We start from the raw sequence: 19,970 nt of genomic DNA on the forward strand, positions 1-19,970 counted from the left end.
TCAAGTGTTTATCTCTCACCAACATAGTCCCACTTCTCCACTTTCCACCTCTCTTCCCATCCTAGTTTCCATCTCCTGTTCCCACCAACCCCTGCATATTCTGTTTGTGTGTTTTTTTAAGGAGGACAATATAAACCAAGATGTCTACCAAGAAACTTGACTTTCTCCAAAGTATGGATTTTTATGGTAAATTTATAGGCACCAAGAGCATTTTTGTGTTGTGCAAATGGTGGATTCTTTTTCTTAAACTAGTGAGGGTAAGGCATGACCTTGGCACCAAAACAGTCACACTGTGTGACATTATCCTCTCCAAACAAACATGGTTCTTAGTATGACTCTCAGTGCTTAAGAAAATTGACACCCACCCATCTTACACACTCACTTAGATTCCTGATGCCTTCAGAGTCTGATACAGTGAAAAATTTCCATTCCCTGCACTGACTTCCCCCTAATAATCACTTCTCCTTTTCCATGCAGATTAAAAACAGAGAAGAGAAATAATTTGATTTAATATTTGATTTAATTATAATCTCTTCTCTTTTTTTGGTGGTGTACATATTGATTTCATTGGTTTGTTTTCAAAGTAATGTTACTGAGTCCCAAAAATGAAGGTATGCATCACTTTATTTACTTGTTGGCAAAGTTTAGTTTACAAAGCCAAGCTCAGAAATTATTTTCTTTTTAATAAACTGGAAGGACACATTTAAAAAAAGGTTTTCCCAAGTCCACTGGCTGGGGCACATTTTAGGTGCCTTCAGAAAATCTAGAGCCCTATTTTTGACTCAAAGTGTCTGGTGATATAGGACAGAAGCTATAATCATCAATGTTTTAAGTTCTAGATGGTGAGAGTTTGTGATCAGCTTCTTTTCAGTCTTTGTTCAAAGACCATCTGTCTTCAGTTCAACAGTTTAAATTCTAATGACTACATGAGTAAACATTTATTTTGTAAATTGGCAAAGGGGAAGACAGAAGCAGGCTGAGCCTTTCACTAATATTTTGTTTACAGTGATAGGAAAATGTCATCAGATGAATTAGAGCCAGAGAGATTTTTTTAAAAGGCACATAATATTTATTGAGTAGCTGAATATTGTTTTGTTTAAAAAAATTAAAAAGGTATTAAAATAGTATTTTTGCTCTGTATCATTTCCCTTTACCTCATGAAGCATTAAAATGATGATAAAATCTTTGCAACAAAGTCAGTATATTTGGAATTGTAAGTGTTAAATATACTGCAGTATTTGTAAGATACTTTGGGAATATGTGTAGTTGGACTCTTGCAGAAGGTCATCTTTAAGTGAGAAGTGTGGAGAGTCGAGGGTAGAACAATTCAAGTTTTCACAAAACCTGAAAGCAGAACCAAATTTTCTGACACCCCTATTCCAGTGTGGATTTTTTCCCCCACATACCCAAGCTATTCTCAGATACCAGCAGGGTACTCTGACAGACTGGCTATAAATTAAACATTTTCATGGCCCTCCCTTTGTGTTCCATTAATTTGCTAGAGAGGCTGACAGAATTCAAGAGAAACATTTTACATACTCTCTAGATTACCATTTTATTACAAATGATATTAAAGGATACAAATCAACCTGATGAACAGATACATAGAGCAAGTTCCTGAACAAAGAGCTTCTGTGCCCCTGGGGTTTGGGGTCTGGCACAGTAGTACTTGGATGCATTCTATCTCCTGAAACTGGAGGGTCTTTGAAACCCTCCATTTGCATTTTTCTGGAGGCTTCATTGCATAATTATGATTGATTAAATCATTGACCAGTGGTGATTGCTTCAACCTCCTGCCCCTATCCCAGGAAATTAGGAACTGAGTTGCAACCCTCTTTTCATGGTTGGTTCCCTAGCAACCAGCCTCCATCCTTAGTGCTTTCCAAAAGCCACCTCATTAATATAAACCCAGTTGTGATGAGAAGGGGCTTGTAATTAATAACAAGACACCCATTTAATCTGTATGGCTCTTAAATATTTTCAGGAATTGACAAGAGTCCAAATATTAAAAAAGATACTACCATTGCTTGCTTTTTTCTTTTTCTACAAAATGAGTACAGAAAATTACTTTTTTTCCAAATGGTTTTCATTGTATTTTTCCATTGCTATTTAACCCCCTTATACTCTCTACCCCTGCAATCACCACATTGTTGTACAGGACCATGAGTCCTCTTACCTCTTTGCTCGATCCTTGTACCCCTTAAACATACCCCCATAGCTGTCATCCTGCTCTCTATCTATGAGTCTGTCTCTATTTTGCTTGTTAATTCAGTTTATGAGATTCCACACATGAAAGAAATTATGTAGTATTTGTTTTTTTTTTCTGGCTGGCTTATTTCACTTAGCATAACATTCCCCGGGTCTATCTACGCTGTCGCTAAGATTAATTTTTTTTCTTTTTTATGGCCAAGTAGTATTCCATTGTGAAAATGTCCCAAAATTCTTTGTTATCTATTAATGTGCACTTGGGCTGCTTCCATATCTTGGTGATTGTAAATAATACTACAATAAATATAGGGGTACTTATGTTCTTTCATATTAGTGCTGGGGGTTCTTTGGATACATTTCCAGAAGTGGGATTGTTGGGTCAAAGACAAATCCATTTATAGTTTTTTGAGATATGAGCCAGAAGAAGCAAGCATATACAGTGGACTAAAGATAGTTTATTCAATACTGGTGTTGGGAAAATTGGACAGTTTCATCCAGAAAAATAAAACTAGACCACCTTCTTAAACCACACACAAAGATAAATTCAAAGTGGATTAAAGACTTAAATATAGTGTTGCAGGTTCCATTCACAGTCAGGGTACATGCCTGGGTTGCAGGCCATGACCCCCAGCAACTGCATATTGATGTTTCTCTCTCTCTCTCTTTCTCCCTCCCTTCCCTCTCTAAAAATAAATAAATAAAATCTTTTTTAAAAAAGACTTAAATATTAGACCTGAAACCATAAAAATCCTAAAAGAAAACATAGGCAGTAAAGCTTGGACATTGCTCATAGCAATATTTTTACTGATATACTTCCTAAGGCAAGGGAGACAAAGGAAAAATAAATAAATGGGACTACATCAAACTAAAATGGTTTTGCACCATAAAGGAAACTATTGACAAGATAAAAAGACAACCCACAGAATGGGAGAACATATTTGATGATACATCTAATAAGGGGTTAATACCCCAAATTTATAAACAACTTACAAAACTCAACACCAAAAAACATGAATAATCCAATTAAAAAACAGTCAAAGAACCTGCAAAGACACTTCTCCAAGGAGGATGTATAGAGGGCCCATAGATATGTGAAAAGATACTCAGCATCACTAATCATCAGAGAAATGCAAATTAAAACCACAATGATATATCACCTCACACTTGCCAGAATGGCCATCATCAATAAATCAACAAACAAGTGTTGGCAAGAATGTGGAGAAAGGGGAACCCTTTTGTACTGTTGGTGGGAATGTAGATTGTTGCAACCACTGTGGAAAGCAGTATGTAGATACTTCCCGTTACTCTTATCACTCAGAAAACTCCAAGGGTTTTGGAAGCTGTGAGCCAGGAATTGTGAACAAAGGCCAATATATGTGAGAAATATATATTTCTTATTTCTCATATGTAAGTCATAGTATCACAAGGACTCTGCGAAAAATTACTTCTTTTGTCTTTTAGCAGCAGCAGAGTTAAGAGGGATGTTAGATAAACATACAGTTGATACATCCATCATACTTCCATTTGTACTTTTATTCCCAGATGTATCATTTACATTCCTAAGTTTCATGACTTTGAAGAATTCCAAAAGCCTGACTTCTTATATATTTCAACAACCATAATATTTTTCATGCATATTAATTCATAAATATTTCTACTTAGACTTCATACTTACATAAGAGAAGACAAGAAGTTGAGTGAGGCTTGGGCTGACTCTTATGGTGCTCTGTATAAAGAGTTACAGCTATTCCTCAGAAGGGTCTACCAGGATGCTACCACTTGAAATATATAGTATTTTTAAATAAATTTTTATTGTTGTTCAAGTACAGTTGTCTCCATTTCACCCCCACCACTCCCAACACCCCAGCCATCCCCACCTCCCACCCTCCATCCTACCATCCTTTGGCTTTGTCTATGTGTCCTTTATATATGTTCCTGAAAACTCTTTGAAGGCTTCTATTTAAACAGACTTTAAGGAAAAACTCAGACCGCAAGTACAGAAAAATCAGAAATCACATTTTGAGAAAGGGTTTGGCTTGGATCAAGACAGAAAGCAGATGTCCAGCAGGGAGTGGGCAGACAGCATCCACCAAGGCCAGCGTGAAGGAGCCAGTCAGCAGAAGAACCCCACAAGGCTGTCCAATCTAATCTAGGGGCTGTAACCAGTCATCTCATCCAGTGGTTTTAAAACTAAGGGTAGGTAACATGACTCTTCATGAAAAGCCAGTTTTTTATTCAATAAATATTTATAGCACCTCTTATGTGTCAGGTACCCTGTGTTAGGTGCTAAGGATATAGTGGTGTATAAAACAGAACTGGTTTTTGCTTAATTGTATTTATAATCCAGTGGGAAGGCAGGCTTTTCAAAAAATCATCACACATATAAACTATACACTAACCAACAACCTTAGTTTCAAGTGCTATGAAGGGAAAATCTAAGAAACAGTTTGGAATCAGGGGAGTTTCTGAGGAGCCAACTTTAAACTGAGACATGGAGGATTAGTAGAGGTTGGACTGACAAGGAGTTAAGGCAGAGGTGAGACAAAACAAGAAGGTGCTGTGAAGAGGGGAAGAACTCCCTGGCTCCAGGGATCTGATAGAAGTCCCACATGGTCAGAGGACAGTAAGGAGGAGAATAACAATGGACATGAGACCAGCGACCTGCAGGGCATTACAGACCATGGTAGGATTTTGGATGTTATGCCAAGTGGAGTAGAAAGTCATTGAAAGATTTCAATCAGGGAAGTAAATCACACAGAAGGCATTTGTTTAAAAAGCTTACCTTGGCTTCCTAAATTGGACGAGGGAGGGAGTGGAGACAAAGACATTAGACAGGAGTTTTATGCCATGGTTGTATGAGAGCTGGCAATGGCTTGGGCTGTCACAGAGCAGTGTAGTTAGAGAAAAACTAGAGGAATTCTTTTCAGCTGTGACAGAAAAGTGAAGCCCACTGCCCACTTTCAGGACCCACTTGAGTGTCTATCTCAATTGCTGTTACTCATTTTCATCTGATGGGCCCATTAATATCAGAAAAGAACTGAAGACCACCATAACAGTCACCTGGATTAGTAATCTTTAGAATGGTTTTTATAGCCAACATTCACTTGAAAACTCTATTTTGTTAGATTGAAAGATTGCTTATGGTAAGCAAAGTGAAAACATTGCATGCTGCTAATTCTTTTGGCAGGAGATTTCTAAAATACTGGAGCCAGACACAAGCTAGCACTGACCTAATCACAAAGAAAGCAGTATTTCTTCATTGAAAACCTGCAAGAAACTTGTCATTTATTATTAACATCACCATGGGCACTGATGGCTTTCATATGAATGCTGGAGATACCTGACTTTTCCCAGCCTGGCACAATAACCTCACACTCCTTTACTCAGCCTAAGAGCATTTAGGAAGAAGTTTTTTCAGCAGTTTGCCCTCTAGACTAAATTGGCAAGCTTGTAAAAGTTTTGTGTGCAAACACCAAGTCATTTCAAAAGGGATGTATGATTTGCTCTCACCACAATTTAGAAAACCACGGGGTTTTCTAGAAACATCCTGAAAAGGAAATGAGAGCTTCTAAACAGGACTACAGGGCACATTCCATGTCATTTAAATATGAAACCCATGGTTGTCCTCTAACCCTAAAGGTCCTGATTCATTACCTTGCTCTACCACTAGGAGCCCCAAAAGGCAGAAAACATTTAGGACCTTGACTTCTGTTCCAAGTTCTCTCTTTGCTATATTTTTAAAATATATTTTATTGGTTATGCTATTATCGTTCCATCTTTCCCCTTTATCCCCCTCCTCCCTTTACTCCACCACCATCACCGTCTCCCTTAGTTCATGTCCATGGTCATACAAATAAGTTCTTTGGCTTCTCCATTTCCTATACTATTCCTAACCTCCTTCTATCTATTTTGCACCTACCATTTATGCTTCTTATTCCCTGTACCTTTCCCACATTCTCCCCTCTCCCCATCCCCACTGATAACCTTCCATATGATCTCTATTTCTGTGAATCTGTTCCTGTAATAGTTGTTTGTTCAGTTCATTTTTCTTTTTCTGTTTGTTTTTTTTAGGTTCGGTTGTTGGTAGTTGTGAGTTTGTTGTTATTTTACTGTTTGTATTTTTAATCATCATCTTTTTCTTAGATACACTAACATTTCATACAATAAGGGTTTGGTGATGATGAACTCCTTTAACTTGACCTTATCTGATAAGCACTTTATCTGCCCTTCCATTCTAAATGAAAGCTTTGCTGGATAGAGTAATCTTGAATTTAGGTCCTTGACTTTCATGACTTTAAACACTTTTTTCCAACCCCTTCTTGCCTGCAAGGTTTCTTTTGAGAAATCAGCTGATAGTCTAATGGAAACTCCTTTGTAGGTAACTGTCTCCTTTTCTCTTGATGCTTTTAAGATTCTCTCCTTCTCTTTAATCTTGGGTAATATAATTATGATGTGCCTTGGTGTGTACTTCCTTGAGTTCAATTTCTATTGGATTCTCTGAGCTTCCTGGACTTCCTGGAAGTCTATTTCCTTGGCCTGATTGAGGAAGTTCTCCATTATTTTTTCAGATAAGTTTTCAATTTCTTGCTCTTCTTCTTCTCCTTCTGGCACCTCTATGATTTGGATGTTGGAACATTTCAAGTTGTCCCAGAGGTACCTAAGCCTCTCCTCATTTTTTTTAATTCTTGTTTCTTCATTCTGTTCTGGTTGAATATTTATTTCTTCTTTCTGTTCCAAACCATTAATTTGAGTCCCAGTTTCCTTCCCTTCATTGTCAGTTCCCCATACAGTTTCTTTTATTCCACTTTTCATAGCCTTCACTTTTTCCTCTATTTTGCAACCATGCTCAACTATTTCTGTGAGAACTGTGATTATCAGTGTTTTGAACTCTGTATCTGGTAGATTAGCTATCTCTTTATCTCTTAGTTCTATTTTTCCTGGAACTTTTATCTGTTCTTTCATTTGAACCATATTTTTTTGTCTCAGGCATCTGTTATGTAGTAAGGCATGGAGCCATAGGTATTTGCCAGGGCAGGGCTACTCACGTGGCTGCATTGTGGCACTGTATGTGGGGAAGGAGTCTGGGGAACAATTTGGCTTGGTCAGTTCTCAATAGGCTTTAGTCACTTCCTCTGCTACCCACAAGCAAATTGGGCCCTTGTAGTGCTGATTCTCAGGTGGGTAGTTTTGTGTACATTCTAGGACCCTGTGGATCTCTCCAACAAGCTCTCCTGTGAGGCTGAGAGTTTCTCTTGCTGTCTTGATCCCCACAGGCTTTTTTCAGTCAGAGGTTCTGAGGCTTTATTTCCCTGTGCTAGAACCTTGGGTTGTGCAGTCTGTCTTGCTCCCCAGTAATTTCTCCTGGTTTTTCTGCTCACAAATGTGGGACCATCCATTCCTCCAGCTGCTACCTAGCCCAGCCCAGTCCTCCAGCCACCACCTTGCCTTGAGTCCTTTCCGCCCTGACTGTCCATCTCTACCCCTCCTATGGTCTGGATGAATGTTTCTTCTTTAACTCTTTGGTTGTCGAACTTCCATACAGCTCAATTTTCTGGCAGTTCTGGTTATTTTTTATTTCTAAACTTGTTGTCTTTCTTTTGGTTGTGTGAGGAGGCAAAGTATCTGTCCCCAGTTCTTAACCACAGAATTATGTATACTTAGATCACATTAGGTATTTCAGGTGAATGCTGAGAGCCTGGCAAAGCAGAATTGGAGTGGGAAAGAAGGTGGGCAGAGCCATAAACTCCAGATTTTTTAGATGGTAGACTACAGAGTACACATCTGGGAAAGTAGGGACACAGCACATTTGTCATCTTGCCAGCCATTTTGCCAATAATTTTGTTTAGTAAGCTCCCATATCAAGATGGCTAAGTCTTACATCAGCCACAGGGAATATTTATTTCTATAAAATAAGGTAAGAGAAGCTTCCATTATTGATTCCCTGTATTGGCTGAATAATATTCATTCATTCATTCATTCATTCATTCATCAATTCAGAAATATTTGAATGCCAAACATTGGGCTTTTCAGACTAGTTACTAAATCTCTCTGAGGACCAGAGGTCTTATTTTTATAGGGAGGTTTATAGTCCAATTACAAAGTGATTTTGCCAATTAAAAGAATAACATTTTTAAATAAAAGGCACATTGTCTGGCAATTGAAGCTGCTCCATTTTTCTTGCCTTGAACCTTCATCTGCCACTCCTTCAGTGTAGTCTTTCCTATTGTGGAATTGCACCCATCTCAGAAAAACGGGAAACCAGGAAACCCTTAAAGTTATTTATAATTTCTGAAGGACATGAAATTCGACCGGCCTGGTAACACATCTCCACAATGGTAGGGTGCATTTATTTCCCCTTCTCTCTGATTAGGCCATGGTGATTTCTAAACACAGACTTTGGGAGGTCAGGTGAATCTTGTTTTCACCATGTGGGCCCCAAAATTTTCTGCGTTGTCAGAGGAAAGAGCTGCTTTGTCTGACCTCTGGACTTCTTATGATGGCACAGAGCTCTGCTCTGCTGCAGCAGAGGCTCTGAGAGGTCTGAAGAGCAACTTGTTATTTGAAAATGCACCACAAAATATCAAGCAAGGCTCACCACACAACAACTGAAGAAAATATCAGAGAATATTACTAGTAAGGAAACAGTATAGTTAATTTCATGAAAACTTCACTGCAATAGAGGCATGAAATTAATTGTGCAAAAATGTTATGACATAACCTCAAAGCCAACATAAAATAATCACAGAAAAAATGAAAATGAAACAAACCTATTGTTGTACATGTAGAGAATGCATGACTGACAGTTGATAACAAACCATAAGATTCCAGCATGCAAATGCTGGCTGGAGTCATCTCACATACTTAGGAAGACAAAACTTGCATTTTGTTAATGTTAATGCTAAAAGTCATATCCTGTTTGAATATATTTGATGAGGGCATTAGTGAAGTAGGAAGAAAAAAACCTAAAAGCATAAATCAGCAAAATAAGAATGAGGTTAGTTTTGCTAGCCTCAGTTGCAAAATTTCCATAGCCTATGTTTTCCCAAATGGAGAGCTGGATAAGTCTATTCTTTATCTTATTTCACTACAGAAACCATTGAGAGAAATTCTACCCTAGGAGGGGCTGTGTTACAGGGAGAGGAGCCTGAGAAGGAGTGACCAAAGCTAAAGAGTAACTACCATTTATTGAGCATCTACTCTCTGCCAGGCCCTATGTCAGGCACTTCATATACACTACATACATCCTTTGAGCCAGCTGTGTGAATGAATTTGAGGGGCGACAGTGTGAACCAGCAGGAGAAATTTCCAAAAGGTCAGAAACCTTTTGTTCCAACCCTACATAAGTGAAAAATGGCTAGATGGTACCAGACAAGCCACATCAGCCTTCCTGTGCCTGTTACCCTGGCTGAATGGCAATCATTGTTGGACCTACCTCAGATGGACCAAATAAGAGGATGGATACAAACAAATGCAACACAAATGCCAAGACTTGTTTCCTATTGTTTTATCTGTTTTTTTTTTCTTATTTTGCTTTTGGAACTCTTTGTATTTAAAATACTGATCCTGGAGTAAGTGAATTCTCAATGGTGCCAAGGCTATTGTACAAGTTTTTTCAGGGGCTGGAGGATAAGTTTCTCCTGCTTTGATGACTATGTGATCTTGAAGAGCTCCTGATCATTTGTATCTTGCTCTAATTATGTTATCCCTGAAATGAAGGGGTGTTAAGAAAGTGGTTTTGTTATTTTTTTCCACGAACCTTGGAGTCCCTCCAGGTGTTTAAAATGATTGAATTTGGTAGATAAAACTCTCATCTTTTTTTCTTGAACTCCAGAAACACCCAAGTACTGTCATGTCTTTACATTTCAGAAACTGACAGTAGCTAAACCATCTGCTTCTGCATTTTCCCTCTTCAATGACACTCATGTCCACTTTTCACTCTTGCTTCAAGCACTCTGTAGGAACATCTGTTTGAACCCCTACATGTATTCAGCAACGAGAGGTGAGAGAGAGAAACTTATTTGGGTAATTCAGAGAATATGACATAAAAATCATATGTTCACCTTTTCATAGAATCTGAGCCTTTTTTGATTTCGAATGGACCTTACCAATTACCTCATTTGACACTCTGCACATGTAGATGAAGAAATTCGGTCCAAAGAGGCTGAAAAATTCTACTGATATTTGGACCTGGAAAATCACCTGCCTCTGTTTTATTTTCCTTTCAAATTTAGGGAAGTCCTCTGCCTGAGAAACAAGGAGCATGGCAAGGAAGTGCCTGACTATCAGCTGCTGAGAGAACTGGTGGACACCCTAAAATACCTAGTGTTAAAAATCCAGAGATCAGGATACCCACAGGATATACTAGATTTTGCAGTGTATAATGAGCACATTTTGCCCAAATTTAAGAGGGAAAAATAAGGATGCACATTATACAAGGGTATAAAGATTACATACCATGGGTATAATAATGGGTATAATGAGCACAAAACTATGGTGTGCATTATACATGGCAAATATAGTAAATGCTGCTTTCCATTTTCCCTAAACAGACTCCATGACAAGCAGAAAATAAAATGCACATGACCATGATGACACAGCTACATATTTAAGCTAACATAACCAAAGACTTGTGATCTAAAATACATGGAATCAGAAATAATTAAGAGACTAGGGCCCAGTGTACCAACAGGTGCCAAGAAATGCTAATGTTTAGGCTATTATGGGGACAGGCTTTGTGGCAAGACCTCTGGGAGTTAGGTCACAAGAAACACATCACTGTATATCATGTGACTGGGCATGCACCCCTTGCTTCCCCTATAAATGATGAGGCTGATATGCTAGCCGAGGTGCGACTGCTGGAAATGGTGCCCACCAGCCCGTTGGGAAGAGAAGTAGCCCAGTGCCTACACCAGCACCTCTTACATACTGGACAAAAGGCCATGTTATCCACTATAAAAACTTGGGGGTTACCTGTCCCTTTAGCAGAGGTACGGGAAGCTTGTGAGACCTGTGTTGTCTGAATTCCCGGAGGCCTGTGGGAACTACTGGGCAGGTGGCACAGGGACTAGTACTGCTGATCCAGTGGCAAGTTGATGTCATTGGGCCCCTACCTAGTTCAGAGGGGTATAAATGTGCAATCACATGTGTGGACATGGCTACTGGACTTTTAGCTGCCTCCCCCCCGTGTTACCTGGATCAGAAAGTGCTAATCGCTGCACTGGAGTGGTTTGCATCACCTGTGGGTGACCTTTGATCATTAAAAATGATCAGGGAATGCATTTTACTGGGGCCCTGGTGCAACAATGGGCTCCAGACCTCTAAAGTGACTGAAGTTCCATGTAGCCTATCACCCCCAAGCTGCCAGAATAATTGAATGATACAATGGTCTCTTAAAGCAGGACCTGTGAGCTGCAGCTGCCACCCCTACACTGGGGGTTGGACAAAACACTTGAGGACTGTCCTCCATATTCTAAATGAGAGGAGTTGGAGGTGGGGCCCAGCTCCAGTGGAAGCACTGCTCCACCAGACTGCTGTTCCAATTCAGTTGCAGGTACAGACTAAGGATGCTTTGTGGAAAGCAGGCATAGGAAAATGGGGGAATATTCTCTTCCCTTCCTCTCAAGGCATGGAGCAAAGGCAAACAGCCACTAGGATGTGCCTGTAGGAAATAAAAGCCCCACACATGGGTTGGGTGGTTCTTGTTGTCCCTTGGGGACAAGGGGTGTAGAGAAACTTGCAAATAGTGTCCTAGGTGATTGGGGCATGGCCCCCAGTCTATTTTTTTTAATATTGTATTTATTTATTTTTAAGGAGAAGGGAGGGGAAAAGAGAGGGAGAGAAACATCAATGTGTGATTGCCTCTCAGGCACCCCCAGCTGGGGACTTGGCCTGCAACCCAGGCATGCTCCCTTACTGGGAATCAAACCAGCAATCCTTTGGTTCACAGGTCAACTCTCAACCCACTGAGACACACCAACCAGGGCTTGCCCCCACCCTCCATCTTAAAGATGACATACTTAGGGCCAGCAGACCATGAAATGCTTCTTTGTGGCACCTTTGTGATATCCCTATGGCCCATTATGAGTTCTCCACTATTGTTACAAGTAGATGCTGAACCCCAACTTGAGACACAATAGGTATGGTATTGGTACCCAGGAAGGCCCCCTCTGCTGGCCATTGTCTTACCAGCTGACCAGAAACTTACTTGTATATTGCCTGAGGGTCATGATTTGCCTATGTTGGTGCCTATAACTGCTTTGTGTTTTCACCCTTAGAGTAAAAATTACACCTTAGTGGACTGTGTTCATACCTATGCCTCAGTGACTAACCAGTCAGCATGCTGGGTCTGCACTGAAATCACTCTCTCCAGCTGCTGTCTGTTTTGCATCTCTCCAGCTTCTGTCTTAAATTAGACTTGGTTGTAACACCAGTGGAACAGTGCACATCCCTTGTGGAATGTGACCTGGACTGACATGTACATTGGAGCAAAGCAGCAGTGTGACCAACCCAGACTGTTGGTCAGCTACTCCATATAGGATGGCTTGGGTGGCTTACTGTTGAGGCCATGGAGCTGGCTAGACCAGCTCCCTTTTGCATTGAAAACTTTGAAGGACAAGACCGAGGGGGTGAGACTCTAACAGGTCTTTGTCAGACTCAGATTTTAAAGCATGCATGGGAGGTGCAGACTGATGCATGGACTATGGCTCCCACTGAAGCCCTCTGAGTGTGTGGATCACATGGGTGGCCTTACCTACCCAGAAAATGGACCAGCTGTTTTACCTGGGGATGGCCATATTTGCCTCTGGAGTTCAGAAAACTCTTGTAATCCAACCAACCAATTAAGAGGCATTTAAAGGCATGACACTGGGTAAAGTGTACTCCCTGGTGGTGTGACCCATTAGCTTTTTCTCTTCAAGCTGCTTCCATAGTCACTGAGACTGAGATAACTGCTTTAGCTTTGCACACTGTTCCTGCACTGAATGCAACACAATTCCTTAAGCCTCTTAAATGAGGAAGTGTATCAACTGAGAAAAGTAGCCTTGCAAAATCACATGGCCTTAGATATGCTTAGTGCACCCCAAGTTGGAGTGTGTGCCCTAGAAGGGGCTGAATACTGTGTATACAATTCAGGAATCTATCGCAATGTTAACCAAGCCTTACGGGCATTAACTTCTGAGACTTGTGCTATGGAACACCTGACATGTGGTCCCCTGCAGGAATGGTGGGCCTCCCTAACTAGTGAATGAGGGTGGGTCCTCGCTATCTTGGGTGGCAGTGCTTGTGTTTGGTTGCTTGTTGCTGTAATCTATACTGCTGTTGTGGTATTAGGGTGCAGGGTTCTGCCCTCCTTGCCAATGGACCTTTGCAGAAGACACCCTCATGTAGATTGTACAGTAAAGAACCCTGAAAGGGAGGATTGTGGTGTAAACGGAATCAGTCAGGCTCCCTCAACCAGATGCCTGGAAAACTAAGACAAGCAGTGTTCCCATAGCTTTGCAACTGGGTCTGGGAAACTGTATTCCCTAACTGAATTCCCAGTGTTCTCATAGCCTTGAATGGGCCCGCATGCGCAGAATCATGCTGTGTTATACAACGTTTTGGCACCGTGCTGGCATTGTACATTTAGTATATAAGGGACTTGGGGTTTCCTGCTCTGCCACACACTGCCTGCGGCATTCGTGGATCACCCCATCCAGGAATAAAGGCACATCAGGCCTTCCACAGCTCTGCGAATTTCCTTCCATTTGCCTAAATCCCAAGTGAAGCTCCTGGGCCTTGAGAGGCTGAAAGACAGGTGGTATCTAATTTTTAGTGACACAATTCAATTATCATTCAGGCTGAATCCTTTAGGTAAAAGCCCAATTTGGGGACTCTATGTATCTCAGATTTTACAAGGAACCATATAAAACAAAATACATGGCATATTTCATAAGGGAGAATTATCCAGAATACAGAGAACTCCTAAAACAAAAAATAAAAATAAATGAACACTCTGACTCAAAAAGGGGCAAAGGACTTGAATAGACATTTATCCCAAGAGATACAGGTGGACATTAAGCACCTGAAAAAATGTTCAACATCATAATCATTAGGGAAATGCAGTCAAAACCACAGTGAGATCCCATTTCATACCCTTGAAGATGACTATTATTATTATTTTTTAAAGCAAATATTGGAGAGATGTGGAGAAGTTGGAACTCTTATGCTCTTCTGATGGGAATGTGAAATAGTGTAGCCACTGACAGACACAGCATGGAAGTTCCTCAAAGAATTAAAGAGAGAATTACTACATGACCTAGCAATTTCGCTTCCTGAACTGAAAAGAATTAAAAGCAGAGACACAACAAATATTCACAATAGCCAACAGGTAGGAACAACTAAGTGTCCATTTACAAATGGATGGATAAACGACATGAAACTTACGCATATACACAGTAAAATATCACCCAGCCTTTAAAAGGAAGGAAACTGGCACGTGCTATAATATGAATGTATCTGAAAAACATTATGCTCAGCGAAATAAGCCAGTAAGAAAAAGACAAAGGCTGTGTGACTGATCACAGATACATGAGAGACCTAGAGCAGTTGGAGACAGAGAGTAGAGTGCCGGTTGCCAGGAGCTCGGGATGGGGTAGGGCGTTGATACCCAGTGAGTACAGAGTTTCAGTTTTGTGAGATGAAGAGAGCTCTGGAGATGGATGGTAGTGACGGTGGCACAGCAATGAGAATATATTGAATGTCATCAAACCATACACCTGGTTAAAATGGTAAATTTTACTAAAATTTTAAAACTTAAATAATAACCCAGGATAATTAGAGTGACAGTTATAATACATTGTCCAAACTGGGCACTGGGCACCAAAATGGAACACTTTGGGGGTGGGGATAAATGTGATGGTCCTGGGTAGCCCAGGTTCCCCCAAACCTTCTACTCCTTCCTCAGAGAAAAACAGCCACTGGCCACAGTAGAAAACTTAGTCCGGCTAATGTTCAGCAGAGTAACTATGGAAGCAATCTCACAATTAACAGGGCCAAGAAATAATGATCTCTGCTCCAAAACCTCAAACTTTCAAAATTGGGCCAGTCGAGTTTGGAAACAAAATTTTGGATACACTTCAGATTTACAGTTTTATCCCAGAAGTCATTCTGCTCTGGGACACTCACCTTTGGTTTCCGGGCTCAGCCATCCATATGTGCACATGGGACACACCTTTACCTCCCTGCCCCATCCTCCTCCATCTCAGTGCCATCCGTCCTCTAAGGCAGATCCCTCCAAAGCACCCCCTCATCTATTTGGCCTCCCCTGATCCACCAGGTGGAATTCTCCACTTCCAAACTTTGGTGGCACTTTGCATGGTGTGAGGTTAAGACAAGAGAAAACATAGATTATTGAATAAATGCTATTGACCTCTGTTCAGCTGCCAAGCCTGAGAACTAACCATAACTAATATCATCCAATAGCCGTAAGGAAAATTACCTTGGACCTCCCCACATAAGCTCTGTGGTTGGAGCCTTGGTTCTTCTGGGAATTTGTGAGAAGCTTAAAGCCGAGGGATGGAGAAAGAATCTGATTTGATTCTTGGCCACCATGGAAACAGGCATTCCTCTGAGTGTCTTTCAAGTGCAGGGAGTGGTCATTCTCACCCTCACTGGTCTCAGGCTCTGACACTGGAGTCCCCAGTGTCTCTATGCTGCTAAAACCCTGAACAACAGGTGCTGGCTGAAAATTGTCCCTGGTGGGGCTGGTCCAGGAAGAGTAATTTTCCCACTGATGCGGTTTTCTCAGGAGGCCTGAATGCCCCAGGCCTGGGCCAGGTCACACTCACCACACACAGTGTAGATTTAAAAAGCCCTAAAGGTCAATGGTCTTAGGTATTTCACATCCTTCCCCAAACTTAATATCACCTCTGTTTTGAACTACTCCCAAGTACATTGTGAGCGGGCCACGTGCTGGAAAAGTCAGTTTCTTTGAATTGTTTTGTATGTTTGTTTCCTCGCTGGTGCATTCATTTTGTAAACATTCAGCTCACCTCATGCTTAGTATATACCAGGATTCCTCTCTTACAGCTGTGAGGCCCTGGATCACCAACTTAGCTGGAAAGAAACACAGGCTCACCTGATTTACAGGAGAATGGAAGCCTTAGGTGGCCTCATGAGACCAAAGGGCAACATCAGAGCAGATGATGGGACATCTCAGGCTTGTGACCAAAAGGGTATACTTTGACCACTTCCAACACACTAGGGTGGTTATAATCAAACACACAGAAAATAAGTGTTGGCAAATTCGGGAAGTTATTGGTGGTCTGGCTAGAGGCTATGTGGCAAGGAGACAATATTTATGATGATTCCTTTTAGCTTCCATGTAAAGGATTAGAAGTGGTGACTCTTGATTCCAAACTGAGCTGGATCTCCTTTGCCAAAAAATGTTGCCCTAGTCTTCCTTTGGTCTCCCTAGTCTCCTAAGTTTATTCATCCATTTTAAAACACATGAGAACAAATTAAACACAAATGCAACAAAGTTTTAAATTGGGTTCCTTGAATAAGATGGCCCTCATTTTAGTTTGGGCCTTATGATTTAACATTACATAAAAAGCTAGTATATAATAATTAGCAACTACCTGTTCTGTGGATCTGGGTAAAATGGAAGCCATTGAGAAAAGTCTTGCCCTGGCTCATTCAGAAAGAACAATCACGTGACACAGGCCTCTCTAGAACAACATTAATGCTAATGTCTCAAAATCTGTACACTATGCAGCACAGATGCTGTTGGATCACCAAAAAGACTAGAGAAAATGTGCCAAGGTGCTCAAGATGTGTGAGTGCTCCAAAGTTTGGTTAGTCATCTTCGTACTGATGGTTGGGTGGGTCATGGAAAAGCTCAGGCCAGGGCCTTCTGAGCTGCCACTTCAGGAAGTGAAGCTGTCAGGCTGGACTTCAGACGGAATCAATTTTCTTTACAAAAGACCATTTAACACTGTTTATTCATTATAAAACACATTAAGAACAACAATCAAAATCATCTTTCTATAACCAGGTTAGCAGAAAATGATTGAGCCAGCCCCACATACCCTGGCCTACTGCCCCTGCTTCTGTGAAATGGTTTTAACAACTATTTTCTACCAGTTGGAGGAAAGATGAGGGGAGGCTGACTGGTGCTGGGAGCCTGGAGTGAGGAGGAGAGTCAGGAGAGATCGCCGGCCCTCTTTAGGCTCCATTCTACCAGCTCCTGGCAATACGGAAGTCTCTGGGACCCCTAGCAGCAGGGCTCCAGGGGGCTCTGGGCACTTGGGAAGAAAATTTGGCTACAACATGGCTCCCGCCTCCCCACTTGGAGGTCAAGTTTGAGAAGGTAAGTTTGCAAGATGCAGAGTGAGGGACTAGCCAACCATGAACCGCCCCCCACAAGCTTCTTCCCAGGTTTCTCAGTTGCTCTGCAGCCCTGGGGCCTGGGCTGAACCTACAAGAACCCAGTCTTCCCTTTGTCCTGGGCTCGGGACTGAGGAGCTCTAGGGGACAAAGCTCCTGTCCCATGGAGTTATTCATTCAACTCCAAATGTGCCCATTTACCCCATCAAGAATGGGGAGGGACCATGTTTGCAGATCAGTGTGTGGTCTCACAAAGGCCAAGGTGACCTATATGTGATTTGGAGGACTGCTGTGTGTCTGTTGAGAGAGCGAATGGACAAAAGGAATTTGGAGGTCAGGTGCAGGAGTAGGAGAATTGGGCATTCCTCTGGAAGCAGGATCAGGCTATAACTCTTCCCCCGACTGAACAGCACATGGGCTGCAGCTGGGAGGCAGCCCAAAAGCCAGCCAGTCCTCCCACCCTTGAATCCTGGTGTGCTGGGCCTGGTGATGCTAGAGCCTCCAGCAGTGGGTTCTTACTTGGCATTTGGACTTTGCCTGGACAAGGGCCCCGCAGAAGCTCCACTCAGGGTGGGACCCACTTTTCCAGCAGATGGACAGTCAGGAGAAGGTGGCTAACTGGTCAGAAAGGGTCTTATGGAGAAGGTCTTCAAACTCTGCCTGGCTCCCCATCTGCTCTTGGAATTAGAAAGCAGAGCCCGAGGTTGGGGTCTTGGCAGGCTGCATTCACCTGATGATCTTTTGCAAACTGGAGCCCATGGGCAGGAGGGGTCTGGCTACCCTGGCCTGCAAACGCTGTGCTTCCTGGTGAGGTGGCGCCAGTCACAGGGTGTGTCTTCAGCACATGACTTCACCGGGCCCGAATATGATGATCAAAACTGAGGTAGCTACAGGGGCCAAAAGAAAGCATCATTCTGGCCCCTAAGCACAGCAGGCTGTGGTCAGGACAGCCAGCCTAAGTGGCCCCTTTTGACAGGCCAGCAGCCTGTGTGGTTTCTGAGTGTCCAGGGATTCCCCTTCCCCACATAAGAGCACTATTAAGAACTCACCTTCCTAGGAATGTGGGGGAAGTATGCCAATTTTTGGCTATCCACTCTCAAGCTGCTTGGGTCAGCTGGGCCAGCAGGAGAGTTGGAACATGGGTTCTCCAATGTCCAGCCAGTCATGGCTATCCTTGCTGGTGCCAGAGATGGGAAATGGGAGTAGCCCTGGCTGTCCTGGGCCCTGAAGGGAAGAGAGGGAAGGATGGTACGAGGGCTCCTGCAGACAGCCTTCACTTCCAGGTGCAACATTCTCCCACACCCTCAGAGGCCTATGGCTGTCCCCAGGGAGGCTGCAGGAACATGGCCCTGACCCAGTGACACTGAGGACCAGCTCAACTGCAGAGCTCAGCAACTGCCCTCTGAGTGTCCAGGACCACAGTGAATAGGGAGCTTTACCCCAGCAGGGTCTCCGACCTTCCCTAGCCTCCAGGCCCCAATACCTTACAGCAGGGCTTCACCTCTCTTCCCACTGCCACAGTCCCCCGACTCCCAACACAGATGGTCCTTGTTCTGCCAGAGGGACCCTAGTCACTCTCTCCCAGGGAGGCTGGTTTGGGGAGTGGGGCATACACCAGGCACAGGGCACCATCGCTCCTCCTCCAATTTCCAGGAGGGCCATCCACCTGGTGACAAGGGCTAGACACCCACATGCCTGAGAACTTACTGTGGAAATGGCACGGGACAGAGGGCTTCCTGGATTTCTGGGAGTCCCACCAGGATTACCTGTGGCTGCTTCCTTCCATAATTTGTACCCTGAGCACAAGAGGTGTCTGACACTTGAATCTCTGAGTGGTCCCCTGTGGCTTGGACTCATGTGTCCTGGGGAAATTTGCAGGATGGCCCCACAGAGAGGAGATAGTGGCAGGAAGTGGTGACTCATCAAGAGGTGGGGAGAGGCTGGCAAACCCTCTGCCCAGGGAGCCAGAGGCTAGAAATGGCCCAGGAAGTGGTTTTGGGATTAGAGTACAATGACTAGCAGTGTGGGAGACCACTTGAGCAAAGGGAAGGAAAAGAGAGGAAGGGGGATTGGCAGGGCAGCGGGTAAGAGGAATCCCAGACCCTGTGGAGGCTGCTGGCCTTGTGAGCTGGCAAAAGAGGAGCGGCCCCGCTGATGACAGATGGGAACTTGGTGTGGCTGGGTGCAGGGGCAGGGAGAGGGACAGGCAGAGGCCCAGAAGGTTGGGCCTGTGGAGGGCAGGGGGAGTGGGAAATCCATAAAAAGGAAGAGGCAGAGGGAAGAGGAGTGGGGGAGTGTGGTCTGGGGAGAGAAGCAAAAGAGACATATTTCTTCTTCATTGCTGCTAATGCAGAGAATGAGATTCTGACCCAAGCGTGGGGTTCTAGAATCTCAGT

The sequence above is a fragment of the Phyllostomus discolor genome, chromosome 4 (assembly GCF_004126475.2).
Source record: "Phyllostomus discolor isolate MPI-MPIP mPhyDis1 chromosome 4, mPhyDis1.pri.v3, whole genome shotgun sequence".
NCBI classification, from domain to species: Eukaryota; Metazoa; Chordata; class Mammalia; order Chiroptera; family Phyllostomidae; genus Phyllostomus; species Phyllostomus discolor.